General features: G+C 35.6%; 1 protein-coding gene across 1 annotated transcript in view; it reads right to left on the reverse strand.

The window, feature by feature from the left end:
- Positions 1-22,913, reverse strand: part of PLSCR4 (phospholipid scramblase 4) — a 141,194-nt gene that overhangs the window by 84,730 nt on the left and 33,551 nt on the right. The window lies entirely within an intron of this gene.

Here is a 22,913-nt window from a genome sequence, read left to right on the forward strand (position 1 = left end):
AAACATAGGGGTGCATATGTCTTTTTGAATCTGAGAAGTTGTATTCTTTGGGTAAATTCCGAGTGGGATTCCTGGGTCAAATGGTATTTCTATTTTTAGTTTTTTGAGGATCCTTCATCCTGCTTTCCACAATGGTTGAACAAGCTTACATTCCCACCAGCAGCGTAGGAGGGTTCCCCTTTCTCTGCATCCTCACCAGCATTTGTTGTTCTAAGCCTTTTCAATGCTGGCCATCTTTACTGGTGTGAGGTGATATCTCATTGTGGTTTTAATTTGCATTTCTCTGATGATTAGTGATGTGGAGCATCTTTTCATGTGCCTGTTGGCCATCTGAATTTCTTCATTGGAGATTGTCTCTTCATACCCTCTACCCATTTTTTAATTGGGTTATTTGCTTTTTGGCTGTTGAGGCATGTGAGTTCTTTATAAATTTTGGATGATCACTCCTTGTCGGATATGTCATTTACAAATACATTCTCCCATACTGTAGGATGCCTTTTTGTTCTGTTGATAGTGCCCTTTGCCATACTGGAGCTTTTTAGTTTCACGTAGTCCCCTTTGTTCATTTTTGCTTTTGTTTCCCTTGCTTGAGGAGATGTGTTCAGGAAGAAGTTGCTCATGCTTATATTCAGGAGATGTTTGCCTATGTTGTCTTCTAAGAGTTTTATGGTTTCTTGACTTATATTCAAGTCTTTTAATCCATTTTGAGTTTACTTTTGTGTGTGTGGTTAAACAGTAATCTAGTTTCATTTTCTTGCATGTAGTTGTCCAGGTTTGCCAACACCATCTGTTGAAGAGGCTGTCATTTCCCCATTGTATGTCCATGGCTTCTTTATCATATATTAATTGACCATATATGGTTGGGTTTATATCTGGCTCTCTAGTCTGTTCCATTGGTCTATGGGTCTGTTCTTGTGCCAGTACCAAATCATCTTGATTATTGTGGCTTTGTAGTAGAGCTTGAAGTTGGGGAGCGTAATTCCCCCTGCTTTATTCTTCCTTCTCAGGATTGCTTTGACTATTCGAGGTCTTTTGTGGTTCCATATGAATTTTAGGATGATTTTCTCTAGTTCATTGAAGAATGCTGCTGTATTTTGATAGGAATTGCATTGAATTTATAGATTGCTTTAGGCAGGATGGCCATTGTGACAATATTAATTCTTCCTATCCATGAGCATGGGCTGTGTTTCCATTTATTGGTATCTTCTTAAATTTCTCTCGTGAGTGTCTTATAGTTTTCAGAACATAGGTCTTTCACTTCCCTGGTTAGGTTTATTCCTAGGTATTTTATTCTTTTTGATGCAATTGTGAATGGAATTGTTTTCCTGATTTCTCTCTCTGCTAGTTCATTGCTAGTGTATAGGATGCCACAGATTTCTGTGTATTAATTTTGTATCCTGCAACTTGGCTGAATTCAGATATTAGATCTAATAGTTTTGGAGTGGATTCTTTAGGCTTTTTTATGTACAATATCATATCATCTGCACACAGGGACAGCTTAACTTCTTCCTTGCCAATCTGCATGCCTTTTTTTGTGTGTGTGTTGTCTGACTGCCATGGCTAGTACCTCTAGTACTATGTTGAACAGAAGTGGGGAAAGTGGGCATCCTTGACTTATTCCTGATCTTAAAGGAAAAGTTTTCAGCTTCTCACTGTTAAGTATAATGTTGGCTGTGGGTTTGTCATATATGGCCTTTATTATGTTGAGGTACTTGCCCTCTATACCCATTTTATTGAGAGTTTTTATCATGAATGTATGTTGAATTTTGTAAAATGATTTTCAGCATCTATGGAGATGATCATGGGGATTTTTTCCTTCTTATTGTTGATGTGGTGGATAATGTTGATGGATTTTCAAATGTTGTACCAGCTTTGCATCTCTGAAATAAATCCTAGATCGTGGTAGATGATCTTATTGATGTATTTTTGAATTCAGTTTGCTAATATTTTGTTGAGTATTTTTGCATCTATGTTCATCAGGGATATTCATCTGTAATGTTTTTTTTTGTGGTTTCTTTGCCTGGTTTTGGTATTAGAGTGATGTTGGCCTGATAGAATGAGTTTTCAAGTATTCCCCCCTCTTCTACTTTTTGGAAAACTTTAAGGAGAATGGGTATTAGGTCTTCAATAAATGTTTGATAAAATTCAGTGGTGAAGCCACCTGTTCCAGGTGTCTTGTTCTTAGGTAGGTTTTTGATTACCAGTTCAATATTGTTGCTGGTAAATGGTCTGTTTAGATTTTCTGTTTCTTCCTTGGTCAGCCTCAGAAGGTTGTATTTTTCTAGAAAGTTGTCCATTTCTTCTAGGTTTTCCAGTTTGTTAGCATAAATTTTTCATAGTATTTTCTCATAATTCTTTGTATTTCTGTGGTGTCCATAGTAATTTTTCCTTTCTCATTTCTTCTTCTATTTATGTGTGTAGACTCTCTTTTTTTCTTGATAAGTCTGGCTAGGGGTTTATCTATTTTGTTTATTTTCTCAGAGAACCATCTCTTGCTTTCATTGATTCTTTCTATTGTTTTATTCTTCTTGGTTTTATTTATTTCTGCTCTAATCTTTATTATGTCCCTCCTTTTACTGACTTTGGGCCTGATTTGTTGTTCTTTTTCTAGTTTCATTATTTGTGAGTTTAGACTGCTTAAATGGGATTGTTCTTCTTTCCTGAGGTAGGCCTGTATTTCAATATACTTTCCTCTTAGCACAGCCTTGGCTGCATCCCACAAATTTTGCTGTGCTGAATTATTGTCATTTGTCTTCATATATTACTTGATCTCTGTTTTTATTTGGTCATTGATCCATTGGTTATTTAGGAGCATGTTGTACAGCCTCCATGTGTTTGTGGGATTTTTCATTTTCTTTGCATAATTTATTTCTAGTTCCATACCTTTGTGGTCTGAGAAACTGGTTGGTACAATTTCAATCTATTTTAATTTACTGAGGCTCTTTTTGTGGCCTAGTATATGATCTATTCTTGAAAATTTCCATGTGCACTTGAGGAGAATGTGTATTCTGCTGCTTTTGGGTGTAGAGTTCTGTAGATGTCTGTTAGGTCCATCTGTTCTAATGTGTTGTTCAGTGCCTCTGTGTCCTTACTTATCTTCTGTCTGGTTGATCTGTCCTTCAGAGTGAGTGGAGTGTTGAAGTCTCCTAGAATGAATGCATTGCATTCTATTTCCCCTTTTAATTCAGTTAGTATTTGTTTCACATATGTAGGTTCTCCTATGTTGTGAGCATAGATATTTATAATGGTTATATCTTCTTGTTGTATTGACCCCTTTATCATTATGTAATGTCCTTCTTTATCTCTTGTGACTTTCTTTGTTTTGAAGTCTATTTTGTCTGATAGCAGTACTACACCTCCTGCTTTTTTCTATTAGTTGCATGAAGTATCTTTTTCCATCCATTCACTTTTAGTCTGTGTATTTCATTGGGTTTAAAATGAGTCTCTTGTAGGCAGCATATAGATAGGTCTTGTTTTTTTATCCATTCAGTGACTCTATGTCTTTTGATTGGTGAGTTCAGTCCATTTACATTTAGGGTGATTATCAATAGGTATATACTTATTGCCATTGCTGGCTTTAGATTCATGTTGACCAAAGGTTCAAGGTTAACTTCCTTACTATCTAAGAGTCTAACTTAACTCACTTAATATGCTATTACAAACACAATCTAAAGGTTCTTTACTTTTTCTCCTTTTTCTTCCTCCTCCATTCTTTATATATTAGGTATCATATTCTGTACTCTTTGTCTATCCCCTGATTGACTTTGGGGATAGTTAATTTAATTTTGCATTTGCTTAGTAATTAGCTGTTCTACTTTCTTTACTGTGGTTTTATTACCTCTGGTGACAGCTATTCAACTTTAGGAACACTTCCATCTATAGCAGTCCCTCCAAAATAGACTGTAGATATGGTTTGTGGGAGATAAATTCTCTCAGCTTTTGCTTATCTGGAAATTGTTTAATCCCTCCTTCAAATTTAAATGATTATCTTGCCGGATAAAGTAATCTTGGTTCCAGGCCCTTCTGCTTCATTGCATTAAATACATCATGCCACTCCCTTCTGTCCTGTAAGGTTTCTGCTGAGAAGTCTGATGTTAGCCTGATGGGCTTTCCTTTGTATGTGATCTTATTTCTCTCTCTGGCTGCTTTTAATAGTCTGTCCTTATCCTTGATCTTTTCCATTTTAATTACTATATGTTCTGGTGTTGTCTTTCTTCAGTCCCTTGTGTTGGGAGATCTTTGGATATTCATGGCTTGAGAGACTATCTCCTTCCCCACACTGGGGAAGTTTTCAGCAATTACCTCCCCAAAAACACTTTCTATCCCTTTCTCTTTCTCTTCTTCTTCTGGCATCCCTATAATGTGAATATTTTTCCATTTGGATTGGTCGCCCAGTTCTCTCAATATTCTTTCATTCTTAGAGATCCTTTTTTCTCTCTGTGCCTCAGTTTCTTTGAATTCCTCTTCTCTAGTTTCTTTTTCATTTATCATCTCCTCCACCATATCCAATCTGCTTTTAATACCCTCCATTGTTCTCTTTAACAATTGGATCTCTGACTGGAATTCATTCCTGAGTTTTTGAATATCTTTCTGTACCTCCATGAGCATGTTAATGATTTTTATTTTGAACTCCCTTTCAGGAAGAATCATAAGGTTCATGTCATTTAAGTCTTTCTTGGTAGTTATATTAATAATTTTACTCTGGACCAGGTTCGTTTGGACTTTTCATATTTGTATATGGCATCCTCTAGTGTCCAGAAGCTCTACTCTCTCAAGCTGCTCAGCCCCTGAATCAATGTTGGGGGTCGCAGGGAGATGGTATTGGTGCCTGGGGGGGAGGAAAGAGCTTTTTCCTGCTTCCCGGCCGCTATGCCTGTCTCCACTACCTGAACCAGTGGGCCGAGCACACATATATAAGCCTCTATTCTTTGCGTTTGTCATTGCTGTAGACAGATCTTCCCTATGGTTGGCCTAAAGCCAGGGTAGGGTTTGCCGGTTTGCGAGCCAGGTGGGCCTGGCTGGGAGAAGGGCTCAGTAGGCTGCCTATAACGGAGGGGAACCTTGGACCTGTGTAGCCAGCCAGGGAGCTGGAGCACCTGAAAATCGTGAAAGCTCCCAACCTGCTGGGCAGAGTACACCTGGACAATTTTGTCTACCTGTCCTTTCTCCTGGGCAGTAAACTCTGTGCAGTCCTTGCTCCTTTAGCAGCCCCCTTGCTAAGGGCTTCCTTGTTAGAAAGGCCCTCAGACTGCCCACCTTTCTTCTGTCCTAGAAGATAGATATGGATCCCTGCTTTCCACAAGTGGCTGGAATCTCAGTCTCTACAGGAATTCTTCCTGTCTTAGCTTTTCAATCCCTTAATTATAAGAGTTATCATGAAAGCACCATGAAATGTAGGTTTGTGCTTTCAGAGCAGATCTCTGGAATTAGGTATTCAGCAGTCCCAGGCCTTCACTCCCTCCCTGCTCCATTTCTCTTCCTCCAGCCAGTGAGCTGGGGTGGGGGAAGGGCTTTGGCCCCACTGGGTCACAGCTTTGGTATGTTACCATGTTCCTTGAAGTCTGCTCTTTACTCCAGGTGTATGTAGTCTGGTGCAGTCCTCCTTCCTGTTGCTCTTTCAGTATTAGTTGTATTAATTATATTTTCGTTTATATGTGGTTTTAGGAGGAAGCCTCTGTCTCATTTCTCACACCGCCATCTTTAATCCTCCATTTCCTTTGCTTTTTTCTATGTTAAAAATTATGTCATCTACCAAAAGAGACAGTTTTATTTATTTTTTTTGAACTTTAGGCCTTTTAAATATTTTTGTTGTTTCATAGTAATCAGCTAAGACCTCCAATACAAGGTTCAGTAGAAATAGTGGGAGTTGGTGTCCTGGCTGATTTCAGATTTTAGTGAAAAAGCACTCAATATTTCAGCAGTAAGTAGTTTTTTCAGATTATTTGTAGTTTGCTGAGAGTTAAGTGAATGTTCAATTTTGTCAAATGTTTTTTTGTAATCTTTTTGAATGATAGTATTGTTTTTGTCTTTTATTGTTTTTTCATAATGAATTATATTGGTTGACTTGTGGATGTGAAATGAGACTTGCATTCTTAGGATAAATTCCTTTGATCAATATGTGTTCTTCTCTATATATTGCTAGACTTGATTTGCTAATATCTTCCTAGAAATTTTTTGTGGCTTTATGAAAAATACCAGTTCAGAGTGGGTTATGTTGGATAATATTTTTATCAATTGTCAATATTAGAGTTATTCTAGCTTCAAAAAACCAATTGTAAAGTGTTTCTTCTCCCTATGTTTTCTCAAAAAGTTTTTGGAATATTGGTGTGTAGCACCAGAGGATTTCAGCTTTGGGCAAGTTCACTTGGTATTCTGTGAGACTGAATAAGGACAATGGGTCATTGAAGATAAAAAGTCTTACACCAAGTTTTATTGTCATGGTGACAGCTCCACTGTTAGAATCATGTCCATATCCAGCAAGTCCACAGTCTGTCTCAGCCTCCACCAAGAGCACTGGGTGGAGGTCTGTATATAGCAACACAAACAATCATGGTTAATTGCCAACAAGTATATAAGAATGTGTCTTTGCAGTAGGCCAATCATTACATCATTGCACATGTGCACTGGGCAAATAGATTAGGGTCAGATGAGGATCGTGAACATATGAACTTCCATTTTCTCTACATGGTGTTATTTCTTTCTTAAATGTTTAATAGAATTCATCAGTGAACAATTTTTACCTGGAGATTTCCTTGTAGAAGAGTTTTGATAACAAAAAAAAATTCAATTCCTATATTTGATATAGGACCATATACATTTTCCAGTCCATCTTATCTCAGTTTTGGTAAATTGTACAGTTATATTTTTAGGACATTTATATACTTTATTTCTTCAATTCTTGATGACCACAATTTTTTTTCTTCTTGGTAAGTCTGGCTAGGTTTATTAATTCTGTTGATATTTTCCATTAATGTTTATATTTCACTGAATTCTGATCTTATATCTATTTTCTTCCTCATGTATACTTTGGGAGTTTTAATGTCCTTAAATAATTCACTTTATAGAAAATTTCTAACAATAATGTTTAAAATATGAATTTTCCTGAAAGCACTATTTTAGATGCATCACTCAAATTTTGATATGTTCTATTGTTATCATTAATTATAATATCTGTTTTTTCCTTTCACCCATAAGTTATTTAGAAATGTCTTAATTTTCAAATATTACTGGTTTAAATATATTTTATTATTACTACTTCATAATTTAATCCTATAGTGGTCAGAGGGTATACTGTGTATGAAACCAATACTTTCAAATTTATTGAGCCCAGCATATTGTTTATCTTAGTGAATGAACCATTTGCAATGGAAAAAAAACATGTATTCTGTAGTTCTTGGGTATAGTGTTTTATAAATATCAATTAGGTAAGTTGGTTAATAGTATTGTTCAGGTCTTCTAAGTCTGCTTTTTGTTTGTTTATTGTTCTATCAAGTGCTAAGAGAGATGTTTTTATAATCTTCAACTATGATTATGAAATTGTTAGTCTTCTTTTAGTTCCTTCAAAGTTTTTCTTGAATTTTGAAGCTCTATTTTTAGATACATTGAAGACCACTGTATTTTCTTTATTTATATCTTTATTCAAAATAGTGGAATATTTTATTATTATGACATGTCCTTTTTTATATTTGATAATATCTGTTTCTTAAAGTCTACTTTATCTGATATTGATTGTTATCTTTGTATATTTTTCTATCCATTAAGTTCAGTTCTGGTATCTTTGTTTTAAATTGCAACACCTATATGTAGTATATAGTCAGGTCTTGTTTTTTTTTTTCCATGCTTAAAATTTCTGGCTTTCAATTACTCTATTGGATGTTTAGCTATAATTATACTTATATAATTTTTAGGGTTTTTTTCTGGATGATAGTATATATCTTAACTTTTCACAGCCTATTAAAATTAATATTATACCACTCATATTACTATAGACAAATTGAAAACATATGGGGCTGTTTATTCTGTTCCCATCCTTTTTGCTACAGTTGTCACATGTGGTATATCTTCATGTTTTAAACTCCACTAGGGCTAAAATGTTTGGTTTAAACATTCATAAGTATTTAAAGTAATTAAGAGAAAAAAGACTTTCCATTTAACACTTCCACCATCTTCATTCTTCATGGATATAGTGTTCAGCTGGTTTAATTTCCCTTTAGCTTGGAAACTTTCCTTAACATTTCTTGCAGTCTAAATATGGTGGTGACAGATTCTCTTCATCTTCTTTTAGCTTAATATATCTTAATGCCACCTTCATTTTTTAGCATATTTTCACTTGGTATGGAATTGTGTCACCATTTATCTTTTCACTCTTGAATTTTGAGAGTTCCTTAAAGAGTATAGGTAGTTGACCATTTTTGGATATGCAGTTAGCAAAATTTTTTGCCCAGTCTGTAGCTTGTCTTTTCATTATTTTCATGGGGTTTTTGTAGAGTAAAGGTTTTTAATTTTGATGAGGGCAAGTTTATTGATTTTTTCTTTTATGGGTTATGATAGTGTCAAGTCTAAGATTTCTTTGCCTAATAAAAGAACCTGAAAATTAGTTTTCCTAAAAATTTTACAGTTTTGTTTTACACTTAAATATCTCATGCACAGTGGGTTAATTTTTGTGTAAAGTATGAGGTTTAGGTCAAGGTTTATATTTTTACCTGTGGATATCCAATTGCTCCAGCACCATTTCTTGAAAAAATTGTATTTCCTCAATTAAATGGCTTTTGCACCTTTGTAAAATTCAGCTGAACAAACTTTTGTGGATTAATTTGGGGCTTCTGTATTCTGTTCTATTGGTCTATGTGACTGTGCCTACACCAGTATCACCCAGTCCTTATATTGTAGTGATATATTAGGTCTTAATATTGGGTAAAGGAATTTTTACATCTTTTGTTTTCTTTCTATGGTTATTTTAGATATTCTTGTGCCTTTGCCTTTATAAATAAATTTTAGAATAAGCTTGTCTATGTCTACAAAATAATGTCTACAGTATAATTTAATCTATTACTGTATTTTTCAGTTCTATTATTTCCATTTGTTTCCTTTAAGTAATTTCTTTTTCTGTAGAGATTTTCAACTTTTTCAATTGTTTCAAAAGAATTTATAATTTCTTATAGAATCATTTTTATGATGGTTGCTTTAAAATCTTTGCCAGGTCACTCCAATATCTGATTCATCTTGGTATGTTAATTTTCTGTTCTCATTCAACTTTTGGTTTTCCAAAGTACCCTGGATATTTTGGCTATTTTTAATGGAGGCCCTCAGGGTCCTATTTAAATTTTTTCTTTTAGCAGGCAGTCCCCTGTTTATCCTTGGCCTGACTCTGTAGGCTGTGGTTCCAATGACTGTCTAAATTTCAGAGCCTGTGAAGTGCTATTCTGCTCTTCTGCTTGTCTTAGCTTGTGACCTGTGTTGCCACTGGTCCCAGCTGATACTGTTTGAAAGAGCTTTCCCAGGCTGAGTGATGTCATGCCTCTAGAGAAGGCATTCTTCAGTGCATGAGACAAAGAACATTTCCAGATTGGGTGTGTATCCTGTGATGATGCTCTTTGCCTATGCTGCCAGCTGAATGGCATTTGTGGGCTGGGGAGAAGTCTCATGCCCTATTGGGTAGGAGACCACTTCATGTGCTAGGCACTTGTCAGTCCCCTCCCTGCTTTGTTGCCACAGACAAGGGAGGAGACTCAATGATATATCGAAGATTTGAAAGGGCCAGCCAGGGGACTCAAGGCATAACAGCTCAAGAGTAATGCTGAAAAGGCATTACTTGTATTTATTGAATAAATGAACTTACAATGAACTCAAACATCATTATCCAGTCTTGAGTCTAGCCCAAGGACGTGACACTTCTCAAGGATACCAAAACTGTGTGAAGATGGCTCCGAGCCATGAGAACTGCTTTGGTTCTCATCACTCAGTCCTTGATTACACATCAACAGAGTGTATGGGAAAAACCAATCAAGTCATATGTGCTTACACATTTGATTTCTACCTTACTTGAATTATGTATTAACCCCACCAAACCCACATTTACCCCTTTTCTTTTAAGTAGTACATAGATATAGGAGTACAATATGTAGACAATTTCTAATGGAAGGTTTTTTGATGGTCATCTTCTGGAATGATCCTTCCAGAGGATGTTGATGTTGGAAGTTCTTCATATTGTATCTTAATTCATTTTCTGGGTAGCTAAATCAAGCATTAATCCTCTGTAATAACAGAAACAAACCCTTTGCCCCACACCTTGATATGAGCTTTATACCACTGTGAAGAACCTACTGGAGACCACCACAAAGAAACTGCTGTTGTTTCAGAAAAGGAAATATTATCAGAAAATGCACTTCCATAGCTGATCGTCTGTCACCCTTTAAAAGATCAGAATCAAGGATATGTACAGCATGTATTAATCATTGATTTGCATTAATTTTATCATATTGGGGAGTAATCCCCCTTTTTGTTGTAATAAATAATGCTTAAGAGTAAGATGACAACATTCAATTAGAGCTTGACCTATAGAATTGTAAGGAATGCCTGTTTTATGAGTGACATCATATAGCTGAAAAATTTTTTTTAGTGTAGAAGAGAGGTAAACTGGAGCATTGTCAGTCAGCTTAAGAGAAAAAGCTTAAAACATTTTATCAGCAACACTTGAAACAAAAAGCTAAAAAATGATTTTCTTTAGTTTACTTAATTTTATGTAACCAATACCCTTCTGCTGAAATACAGTTCTTTACTAGTTTACGAGTAATTAAACAGTAATTATAAATGACAAAAGATTTATGAATGACAGTGGTTAAAGAGCTGATGAGAGCTTACTGAAGGAAGTTGATATATGGAAATTTGGATATGCCTGTAACATAAAAACATTAGTAATAAAATTTAGCATTATTCCTTTTGACAGCACTTTCCAGATAAGTATATATCAGGTAAATAAGCCAAATTAGTCAAATATTTTCCTTTATGAGGAGAAGAAATTACACTGACATGTTCTAGGGACCTTCTGGAAAATATCAGAGTTAACTAGAGGTAAAAATACTTTTTTTTTTTTTTTTTTTGGTCTTGGGAAGCTGTCAAAAGTTTTTAAGACAGTTGCCTAAATAGAATTATAGTTATTAAATAACACTTATTATTTAACCAGAATGATAATAAGGTTTAAAAGCAAATACAGAAGGTTACATAGTTGTTAACAACACTTAGCTTACAGGTCTTTTAATATTAAGATTTTATTTTCCTGAGCACTTAATAACCAGCTGTATTTAAGAACAAGTTATCTCCTTTTACTTTCAGTACAATGCATTTCTATTCTTTATACCTTCTCTTATTAAAACACACATTCTTTAGCATACAGAAATGTTTTCTGCCGGAGTCCAGCTCCAGTGAGTCCAGGAGTCCCTGGAGGATGGACAGCGTTGGCGACTGACGAAGTGAATGAGGACACAGACACTAGCAAAAGCTGAACCTGGCCTTTAATGAAAAGTAGCAGTTTGATTTTAGTTTTTGATTACATAAAGTACAGATATTAATCATATAATTGACACATAGCATGGTTACATGAGTTTGGAGACTGAAATGACATCATTTGGCAGGTCTTAGCAGTTAACTTGTTTCTAAGTAAGCTTGGTTTTCAGTTATTGCAGCCAGAAAATCTCACAAAGGTTAGGTAGGTGCCAGACTCTTGGTTTTTTTTTTTTTAACAGATGACTATCTAAAGTTCACTATTCTATTATTTTTATGTAAGGCCCTCATTCTTTCATAGTTATACACCCATTCTTCATCTCCAGTAGGAAAGAAGGAGGCTCTCTTTAAATAACACGATTTTTTGGCAGGCAGGGACAAATTTTACAGACTGTGCCTCGGACCCATTTTCAGTAAGACTTACAATGGAGATTTTTCTGATTTGGAGTTAGGTAATGCCCTGTTCTCATTTGTTTTATACTTTATCAGGCTGTTCTCTGGCTGGATAACCACATAATAGCATTTGTTCTCTGTACGCACCTGTTGCCATTATCATTGAATATGTTATTTGGAGGCCACGTAGGGGCGGGAGAAGGAACCTCGACCCAGGTAAATTTCCTATCTTTTTCCCATAAACTTGGGTTCAGTTCTCATGGGGGTCTCACTTTCCCATTATCAGGGGTAGTCCCAGGGCAGTAGTGTTTTTTTCCAATTTCCTTTAAGGCCAGTACCTAAAATTTTCAGGGAGAATTAGATATGGCCTCTTCTCTGAAGGGGCAGTTGGAGTTGAAACCAAAATAAACAGATTTATTAGGAGGGGCATTTTGAGCAGGAGGGATATCGGGGTTGCTCCTCTGGGAAGGCCGCTGTGCAGTCCCTTCCATCCGACTGCCCAGGCTGTGTCATCAGGCTGGCGGTTCAGACGGGCTCCCGACAGTTTTCCTTATTATATTAAGTAGTTTTAATTAGAACTTAAAACCATTTGGTACTTTAACCTTCAGTGAACACTGAAAAATAGGCCACTGTAAACTGTTACACCAGCATTCTTCAGATTGATACATCTATGAATATATTTTATCATTTTTGGAAATGTGCCTTAGAGCACAATTTCTCATTAAGCATAAAATATGTCTATATAACTTAGCAAAACTTTAAGAATTTTGGTTACCACAAAAATTCTCAGGCTGTTTGCAGATATATACACTGTTATACATTAAAACATTATTATTATTAAGATGTTCAGTTGCTACACTTGTTTACCTATTTTTAGCAACTATGCTAGATAACTTATAAAACTTTTACCAAACATCAGACAAAGTCAAGCTTTTCTTTAAGCATCTTCTTGAAATATTTAACAGGTAACATTAACTTAAGTGACTTTAAGTAAACTTTGGCAGCTGATAGCTATAAAGACATGTCTGTTTCAGTTAAACTTAAATTAGCATTAACCCTTAATATTTTTTATTATATTTTCTGGAAGTTTCAGAATGCCCAGTTTTCACAAGCGCTTGTCTTTAAATAATTTTTACTAATATCATCCAGAGGTAGAAAAATATTTTTCATTTACACACTTAGACACACCAACATACAGAATTGAGATGTAATGACTACAATTAGCAACACTTTTCATATAAAAGAACATATACACAGACAAACTGATGCAAAGATTTGAGTTACTAATATTCAATTGCCTTCTTTCCTTTTAGCTTATTTGATTAAAAGTACTTCAGTTTTCAAGAATATACTCTAAGGGTGAGCAGTTTACATAACTGGGTTAAGGTTTAGACAGCCCCAGACTAAAAGGGCCGAAGAAGGCTCTGAACTGATATGGACTGTGTGCATCCAGGAGGCTGGAAATGAAATGCAAGCATAATTCTAGCACCAGTCATTTAAAGCCAGGCTTCATTGTAAAAGATCAATTTCTTTTATCTCAGGGAGTCTAGTTTAAAACTTCCCAATTTTTAAAGATAATGATGAACCCAATAAGTAGAATAGATTTTCACTAAAAGAATTTAGAAAACCAATTCCATATTGTAGTAGTTCACGGGACTTTTGACTATTTTCTTTCCTTGTGGCAAAATATATTTAGCTGCTTAACATTATATTGCATACTTCTTTCAGGGACCAAGCCTCTCTAATCAGAGAGTTTGTACTGAGGCCAGGTTTGTGTGCAAAAGATAAGACACTTCTTTTTTAGAGTTTAGGGTTTGAATTACTCTCCGTTAGTTTTCCTAATTTTTTCTGCCTGGATCTTTAGTCATTCCTTGAGAGCCCCCTGCCTGTCTGACAAGTGCAGGGACTGTGTGACCTATCACTGTTAGAGCCTTGATCCGAGTCACAAGCCTGTTTTGCTTCCCTGGGGCTGCAGAAAAGGAAATGCCCAGCCCCAGGATGACTGCCTCTAAGGAAAGGAGTCAATAGAACAGAGTTATTTACATGTTGGTTTGACGTTTCAGCTTGATGGCCTTACAGACTTCATTTACATTACACAGGAGAAAGTGGTGCAGGCCTAAGAGGACTGCTTTGAATGGGGGGCAAGGTAAATTAATGAGTAAAGGTTTGTGTAAGTCAATTTTTGATAATTGAGTTGTTTTGAATGTGTTGTTCTACCTACTTGAGTTCTTCAGCTTTTAAGGTTAAGTCTCTAGGATATTAAGACCTGAGGGTCTTTTCAAAATATTGAAGAGATGTTGCAGTTTATAAGTAGGAATACTTACTAACTGTCAGATCCAATTGATATCTTCTAATAATTTTTGAAAATCATTTAAAGTTTTAAGATGATCTGTCCTTACCTGAGTTTTCTAAGGGATTATTGAATTTTCTTGAATTTTATTCCCCAAGTAATTCATTGGGTATTGTATTTGTATTTTATCAGTAGCTATTTATAAGCCCCATTGTTTTAATTCAGCTTTGGTCTCATTGAGAATAGTAGTAAGAGATAGATGTTTATGTAGAGCTATGAGAATATCATCTCAGAGCTCTAGCTTCCAGAATTGCAAGGAAATACATATTTGTTGTTCAAGTCACCTAGTCTGTGTATTTTGTTGTAACAATTCTAGAAAACTAATACAGTTGCACAACTCTCTGTATCTATACTAAAAACCACTGAGTTGTAAATTTTAATTGGATGAAATTTATGGCATGTAAGTAATATCTGAATAAAGCTCTTTAAAAAAAAAGCGTTGTAGACGATTCCCTCTCACAGCAAAGGTTACAAATTTTGGACTAGACTGTGTTACAAACAGTCCTGATGCTTCTGCACCTGGCCTTGAACTGAATGCTGCTGGATCATGGGGTTTGGTCAGATGCTCAAGGAGCTCACTGTCTGGTGTGCAAGACTGTCCAAGGACCAGAGAGTGTGACCAAAGCTCAAGGTGAGTCTGGGTTTTGAAATCCTGAAGCACACAGATTTTGCAAGTCCCCTCTAAGAAAAGTAGCTCAAAATTAGATGTGAAGGTGACTATTGCTTTAGATTTATAAAAGAAATCACAAATTTTACAAGTGGCAAATTAAAAAAAAATTGACAAATGTCACACATATCCTCAAATCCAGAAGAATAAAATATTTTTATTTAACTAAAAATAATTCACAAGTTAAACTGCAACTGTTTATGAGAGAAAAATACAGAAAATAGAAAGCAAGCTCAAATGATTGCGATTTGACTTTGCTGGTTGTAGTACTGTTCTGTTGCTGTGTAACTAATTACCACAATTGCAGCAGCTTAAAACAATATACATTTATTATTATCTCACACTTTCTGTGAGTCACAGTCATTGTCTCCCAGCTAAACTGTGCCCTCTGCCCAGGGTTCCACAAGACTGCAGTTAAGGTGTGAGCCAGGCTACATTATCCTCTGGAGGCTTGACTACAGATGAATCAGTTCCCAAGGTCTTCAGGTTGCTGGCGTAATTCATTTCCTTGCTGCTGTGTGACTGAAGTGTCTGTTTTATTGTGGCTGTTCGCTGAAGGCTGTCTGCAGTTCCTTGCCACCTGGACCTCTCCCTAGGCTCATAACAACTTGGCAACTTACTTCTGCAAGCCAGCAACAAAGAAAAATCTCTCGCTAGACTATTAAAATTAAGAGTGACATCCCTTAACCTTTGTCATATAATGTAACCTAATGGAGGAGAGACATCTCATCTCATTTTCATATCCTGTTGTTTTAGAAGGAAGTTCTAAGTCCTGCCTACATTCAAGCTGTGATAAGCATAGTAATAAACTGATGTAATTTCAGTATGCTAAAAATTATTCAGAAGATTATATAATTAACGTAATTATAAAGTTAATGATAAGATGAGATAATGTCTGAGATTATGAAGAATCACATTACAGCCCATGAAATGGTTTAAGAGCATTGACTGCTGTTGTGTGTTGTATTGGTTCACTTTTTTGCACTTTGTGTGAGGGCAAGGTATCAAGAAGTAGCGCCCTCAAGCATATATATGAAAGACAGGAGACAGACGACATGGAAAGTGAATTAGAATATCCTATTTTGTACCAGCCTTTGGGTATAAGAAAGAAGACTGCTAACTTAAACCAGGAGTAAAAATTGTATTGACCATAAGAGATAGGGAAACTGAACACACAAGACCTAGAGGCAGAGTGGTAGGGTTTCCATGGATGAGCTGCCCTTGGGCATGAACCCCTTCAACCATGGACCTATCGACAACACAACAGTCCTGGACATTTTTAACTCCCTCTACAGAAAGGGAAGGGACTTGGACATTTTATGAAAGCTTGTGGGTATAAAAACAGAACCTCAGACCTGTGCATGGCATCAGTGAACATTAACAATACTGGAACCTTGGTTTTCTTTTCTATAAAATAAATAATACAGAATACTATATTACTATCTGTAAAACCATATTTTATCTGCATACTAATATAGTAGTTTTTTCTAGTTATCAAATTCTATGGTTGTGGAAGTGCTCTCAAATACTCTTTATTGTATTCTGAAGCAAGTTCACATATTTTGAGATGTAGGAATTAAAATGATTTATAGCTCAACTTAGAACAAGTCTTCAAGAAAACTAAAATTGGAGAAAATATTGGAACACACAACTGGAGAATATGTGACCTGTTTACATAAATACACACATAATTATGGTTATTATTTGAATCAAATATCAAAAGCCAAAAATATATCATTAATATATGCCAGTAGTGTAGGGAAGCATCTATATCCTCAGTGTGGAAAATACTAGATTAGAAGTATCCAATACCTAGAACTAATAAAACTTTACTTTCTCATTATTCTTCTAAAGAAATTTATCTCCCACTTAGAGCACTTACACAACATTTGAAAGCCATAAAAATAACATAGTCATCTATGTAAGTACAGTTGACAATCAGGGGTGCATTAATAATATAATAACAATACTAATGGTAAAACATGCTTATATAATCATAACAAAAGCCCTAAGAAGAGGGAATTATTACCCTTACTTAATAAGGTTTTGTCCAAAAAAGGCAGAGCCACAAAATCAAACCCTGGTCATATTTGGATTTCTGAAGCAAAAATGATATCATTTTATATATGTCTTACATCTAATGATATGATTAAATTTCCTCATCTGCCACTTACTTCTAATTCCCAAAGGATGGATGAAATGGAGCCACCATCAGAAGAGTGGTTTGGCTAGTAATTCTCAAAATATCAACGCCCATAAAGCTTAGGGGCATGGATGTAAACTTGGCATTTATCTCTTCAGTTGAAAAAATTAGGTCAGTTCCGAACTTCACATGCTTATGACCTGCACAATAAAACAGGACAGTCCAGAAACTAAGACGGAAACAAAATGGACACACCCTTTAGTTAAACTGGCTCCACATCTGCTGCTTTAGGCTGAAGACCCTGTGGCCTCGCGCGGTGTCCGCAGCCTGGTATCCCGCCTGATCTGAAACACTGGGCTCTCCGCCTGAACATTAAGCAGAATTCCAGACGATTTTATTCTCCAATTTGACCAAATGAGAAGCACTGGAAAACTATTACATTAACAGAGTGATAAGAGTCAATTCTTTTGAGGAAGTAGTTGCTTAAACAATACACATCCACATTTTCAGTAAGAAAATGTAATAAATCATCGGTTCAAATCTGTTTCTACTGAATAAGGCTCCCAGTTGTTCACCCTTCAAATGCCATTTCCTTCTGACATTGTTAAAGAGTGTGTTAATGCTCAGAAAAGACCATGTATGGTGAAATTAGAGTCAGTCCCTGGATATGAATATAGATTTTATAACAGAGGGAAGAACAAAAGAGTCTTGTACATGTTGTCCTGTGTTTTAATTTATGCACAACTTAGAAAAACTCAGTACAAAATATAAGTTCACTATTATTTTGGCCTTCTCTTTCTTTATATACATATACTTATAAAAATTCAATACTACATAGCTCTCAAAGTACTTTGTAATGGTAACACCTCATTAAAAGTAATCATACACACGCACACAAAGAGGCAAGAAAATATTTGCTTGTTTATTTTTTAGCAGACCTTTACTTTGAGGTTTGTAGCATAAACACCCTCTTTGCTCTAAATGAGAAGTAATCATATGGATATCTGTCAGACAATAAAATGACGAGTAACTACCTGTAACTAATTCTTAGCAAGAAAAATGCCATGGTTATGGAATAAAAGAAGATATCCAAATAAGGGCAACTGAATAAATGTTACATAAACTTCCTAAATATTTGTACTTACAGGATTTTTATTTGGTAAGATCTTTTCAACTATCAAATGATATATTAATAATTTCATGCATTTTTAAAATAATTACCACGTGTATTTACATATATACATATTCACACAACATTGCTTCTGATCAAGGAACATACATCACAGCAAAAGAAGTGTGACAAAAGACCTGTGCTCATAGGAAATTCATTGGTGCTACCAGATTTCTCACCTTTCACTTGGCTTGATAGGGTACTGGCATGGCCTTTTGTAGACTTTGTTACAGTACCAACTAGGTGGCAATACCTTGCAAAGCTAGGGCAAGGTTCTCCAGGATTCTGTATCTACTCTGAATCAGCATCCAATATATGGCTCTTTCTCCCATAACCAGGATTCACTAAGTCCACAGATCAATGAGTGGAAATAGGAGTGGCAACCCTCATTATTACTTGTACTGACCCATTTGCAAAATTTCTGCTTCCTGTTCCTGTAACTTTATGCCCTGCTGGCCTGGAAGTCTTAGTACCAGAGTAAGTACTTAGACCAGAAAACAAAACAATGATTCCACTGAACTGAAAGTTAAAACTGCAACCCTAGCACTTTGGAGTCCTCATTTGAATCAACAACCAAAGGGAGCTGTGCCAATCGAGGCAATTGATCCTGACTGTAAAGGATCAATTAACAGAGGAGGTAAGGGAGAGTATGTCTGGAATACAGGAGATCCTCAGGGCCTCTCTTAGCATTACCACATCCTGTCTCAATGTCAATGAAAAATGATAATACCACAATCCACACAGGGCTAATATCCCATATCCTTTAGGAATGAAAGTTTGGGTAATTCCACTAGGCAAAGAACCCCAACAAACTGAGATGCTTGCTGAAGGCAAAGGTAATGCAGAATGGATGGTAGAAGTTCATTACACATGCCAGCTGTGACCATGAGACTTGGTACAGACACAAGAATTGTAATTGTTAAGAGTATTCACTCTTAATTTTGTTGTATGTTATGTGTGTAGCAAATATCTTTGTTTTCCTCCCCTATTTCTTTGTCATGTAATATATAAGATATTGAATTATTATCATGGTATTTAAGTATTGATAATTTTATATCACAATATTTAACTTACAGGATATCAGGAGTAAATGTCACTCAAGGACTTACCTCTTCTAGGGAAGCTGTAGTGTGTTTTTGATTGTAGGCAGTATAGTTGTATCATGTTAGATGAAATTATGATCTTGTTATTGTCTATATTTATAGATAAAGTATGGTTTAAGGAGATGTACATGGGTGCCACATTGATGAGGAGTGGACTCGGACGGTCAATTTTATGTGTCAGCTTGACTAGGTTATGAGTGCTCAGATATTTGGTTAAACATTCTGGTGTTTCTGGATGAGGTTAACAGATGAACTGGTCAGCTGAGTAAAGCAAATTGCTCTCCACAATATGGTTGGTCCTCATCTAATCAGCTGAAAGCCTGTAGAGAAAAAAAAAAAAGACAAAGTAAGTAGAATTTGCTCTCTCTCTGCCTGAATACACTGGAACATCAGTCTTTTCCTACCTTCAGACTTGGACTGGAACTATACCATTAGCTCTACTGGGTATCCAGTTTGCCAACTGCAGATGGTGAGACTTCTGTCTCCATAACCATGTATGAGCCAATTCTGTATACAATTGACCCTTGAACAACGTGGAGGTTAGGGATGCCAACTCTCTGTGCAGTGGAAATCTGTGCTTAACTTTTGACTCCCCAAAAACCTAACTACTAATAGTCTACTGTTGATCAGAAGCCTTACTGATTACATAGCCAATTAACATGTATTTTATATGTTAAATGCAATATACTTTATTCTTATAATAAATTAAGTTAGAGAAAAAAAATGTTTTCTCAAACTGTCAAAAGTCTGCAAAATTTTTTCCAATATACTTACTAAAAAAAATCCACATATAAGTCGACCCACACAGTTCAAACCCATGTTGTTAAAGGGTCAACTCTATATATTGGTTCTGTTTCTCTGGAGAACCCTAATACAGATAACTTCTAAGATTTAGCCATCTGTGTTATGTTGTACATCAGCAGTTTCTCCTTTTATCACCGTGTGGCATTCCACTGTGTGAATATAATACAATTTATCTATTCTCCTACTGATGGACATTTTGGGATCTCTGCATTTGGGGCTGTCAATATAGCTGTGAGAAACATTGTTGTACCTGACCTTTGGTAAATAATTACACTTACTTTTCGTGAGTATATACCTAAAACATTAAAGAGCTAATCATAGAGTGATTATAAGTCTAGTCTTTTTAGATACTTCCAAATGGCTTTCCAAAGTGGTTGAAACAATTTATGAGAGTTGCAGTTGCTTTATACTCTCACCAATAATTGTTTTTATCAATCTTTTATATTTTATCCACTCAGGGCAGGCAAATTTTGAAGTAAAAGCTTACCTTTGATACTCCTGCTTGTGTCTAGTCAAGCAACTTCCCCATATATCTTCCATTTCCTTTGTCCCTAGAGCCTTTAATTGCCTTTAATCAGTTGTCAAACTCATCTTAATCTACTAAGATGTTAATTGACAAAAATAAAATGACAATAGAAACCAGCAAGCACCATCAACTCAGATGTGTTTAAAAATGTAACTAATTTCTCACATTTATGTATCAGGTAATTTCACATAATATTCTGGATTACAGGCTATTTTGGAGAAAAAGAAAACAAAAAGCCCAGAACATCTGCAATGTAGTCATTAGTGTTATTTACAAAGTCTTTTCTTTCCTTCCAAGGATATAAGATTGCATTTTTCTGCTCCCTTGAGGTTGGTCATATATATATATATGTGTATATATATATATATGTGTGTGTGTGTGTGTGTGTGTGTATACATACATACATATATATATCGCTTGCAATGATCAGTGAATTGTCACTGCAGCTGAGTTTTGTCCTTGAAACTGAGGTGTTTCACATTCAATTGTCACTGAAACTGAGGTGTTTCACTTTGGGGCAGAAACTTTGAGAACCACTCCATGGGTTGCCATGTGCACTTCCCATGCCTTACGACAGATTCAGTCAAGACAGTCTTTACCAGCACACACAGTTAAGAGAACGTGATGAGCCAGGGGTATTCTTATATCTTGCATTGGACATATAGTGTAAACAATAAAAACAAAAACCTTTTTTCTTATAAGCTACTAAGACTTTGGGGTTGTTTGTCACCACAGCATAACCTAAGCTTACCCTGACTGGCAATTTGTGTACATCTTACATGTTCCAATGACTCGATCTGTTGATGCTAAATATCAGGTAACTCCTTTAGGTGCCACCTGTGGTTTCCAGTTGAAATGTCCCTGGTAATTTTTCCTCATTTATGTCACTTATCAGGCCTCTTTAGGAATTTTACTTGTTTTTAATAAACTTCATTTTTTAGAGCAGTTTTAGATTCACAGCAATATTGAGAAGGTATAGAGATTTCCCACTTACTCACTGTTCCAATATCTGAGTAACTTTCCTCATTATATCCCCCATCAGAGCAGCACATTTGTTAATACTGATGAACATACACTGAGGTATCATTATCATTCCAAGTCCATAGTTTACATTTGGGTTCAATCTTGGTGCTGTACATTCTATGGATTTGGGAAAATTTAAAATGACATACATTCACTATTATAGTTATCGTACAGAGTAGTTTCACTGCCCCCAAAATCGTATGTCCTGTCTGTTTCATCCCTACTTTCCTCCTAGCCCTACCCATCATCATCCTGGCAACCACTCATCGTTTTACTGTTTCCATAGTTTTGCCTTGTCCAGAATGTCATATAGTTGGAATCTACAGTATGTAGCCTTTTCAGATTGATTTATTTCACTTAGTAATATGCATCTAAGTTTCCTCTATGTCTTTTCATGCTTTATTTTTTTAATTATATTTGGCATTGAGTAATACTACATTGCCTGTATATATCAGTTTACTGATTCATTCACCTACTGAAGGACAACTTGGTTGCTTCTGAGTTTGGGTAATTATGAACAAAGCTGCTATGAGCTTCTGTGCAGGCTTTTGTGTGGACATATTTTCAACTTCTTTGGATAAATACCAAGGAGCATGACCTAAGAATCATATGGTAAGTATACGTTTAGTTGTGGAAGGAACTACCCAAGTGTCTTCCAAAATGGCTGCACAATCTTGTGTTATCATCAATGGATGAGAATTCCTGTCATTCCACATCCTCATCAGCATTTTGTGTTGTCTGTATTCTGGATTTTGGCCATTCTAAGATTGTGTGGTGGTATAACGTTGTTTTGATTTGCATTTCCCCGATGACATGTAATGTGGGACATTTTTTTGTATGCTTATCTGCCATCTGTCTATTTTCTTCAGCAGGTGTCTGATTAGGTCTTTGGTCCATTTTTTGATTAGGTTGAGTTTTAAGAGTTCTTTGTAGATTTTGTACAATATTCCTGTATCAAATGTCTTTTTCAGATATTTTTTTCCCAGTCTGTGGCTAGTCTTCTCATTTTCTTGACATTGTCTTTCTTTCACAGAGCAGAAGTTTTTAATTTAATGAAGTCTATCTTATCAACTATTTCATTCATGGATCATGCTTTTGATGTCTTATCTAAAAATTCATCACCAAACCCAAGGTCATATAGGTTTTCTCCTATGTTATCTTCTAAAATTAGGTTTTCTATTTTGCATTTTACATTTAGGTCTATGATCCATTTTGAGTTAATTTTTGTGAAGGG

This window comes from Manis pentadactyla, chromosome 1 (assembly GCF_030020395.1).
Source record: "Manis pentadactyla isolate mManPen7 chromosome 1, mManPen7.hap1, whole genome shotgun sequence".
Taxonomy (NCBI): Eukaryota; Metazoa; Chordata; class Mammalia; order Pholidota; family Manidae; genus Manis; species Manis pentadactyla.